Genomic DNA, 1,089 nt, shown 5'->3' with positions numbered 1-1,089 from the left:
TCTCTCTCTCTCTCTCTCTCTCTCTCTCTCTCTCTCTCTCTCTCTCAATACTTATACTCAAATTCAAATCATCATTAGCAACATCCCATACACTATGTGTCTTTATATTGCCTTTTGGCATTATTATGGCATATATTAGCCATATAGCTTCAATGATCACATGCTTATACAGGGCATCCCAAAAGTCTTAGTGCAGTTTTAAGCTTAGAAAGACTTTTGGGACACCCTGTTGTAATGTAATGCCAAGCAAAGGCAACTTCCCAAGGTTCAGAATACCAGCATAGGTGCTCTCCATTTTATTCAGTGACAAATTAAGAACAGAGAAGGTCAAAACATGACATCATTCAAAATACAGCATTTACTAAGTGTGATTAAATAATCTCCAAGTACTACCCCACCCCAGGACCTTACATTCATCCAATCAATTACAAAGTCTCCATTCTAAATGCTACTCCACCCCTAGGCTGTACCTTCATTTAGTCCATCACAAAACCCCTCTTCTCAAATGGAGATTAGTTTCCAATCTAAGTAAAGTACATTCATTTGTTCAACCTTAGAACACAAAAAGGTCAAAAGTTCCCTACCCCTGGATGACAATTGAATCTACCCCAGAGTTACAACAAGTTTAAGCACAGCACTTAATACCCAAATGGAGGTCTTTTCTTCATCTTGACACAAGGCAAGTTCTCAGCAATCTTAGTTCCTGGGGAGACAAGGCTTAGCAAGGCTACAAGATACATTGACAGTCTCTTCATTAATTCATCCTCTGTCTGCAGAACAGTCCTAGGACCCCTGAAAACATTAGCAAAACCCTCTCCCAGGATTTCTGTAAACATGCAACAAGAAAATCCTTCTTCAGGGCTTCTGAACCAACAGACAGGTTCCCAGACCCCTGCAACAACAGCACTGTCCTTCACCAGTGGACAGTATTCACTCTCTGTCTGCAGGACAGTCTCAGGAGCTCTGAACCAACAGAAAGGTTCCCAGACCCCTGCAACAACAGCACTGCCCTTCACTAGTGGACAGTATTCACTCTCTGTCTGCAGGACAGTCTCAGTAGCTCTGAACCAACAGAAAGGTTCCCAGACC

The sequence above is a fragment of the Petaurus breviceps genome, unplaced genomic scaffold (genome assembly GCF_028583685.1).
Source record: "Petaurus breviceps papuanus isolate PSGF00001 unplaced genomic scaffold, PetGlider_PUasm1.0 582, whole genome shotgun sequence".
Classification (NCBI taxonomy): Eukaryota; Metazoa; Chordata; class Mammalia; order Diprotodontia; family Petauridae; genus Petaurus; species Petaurus breviceps.
This window is presented reverse-complemented; position numbering follows the sequence as displayed.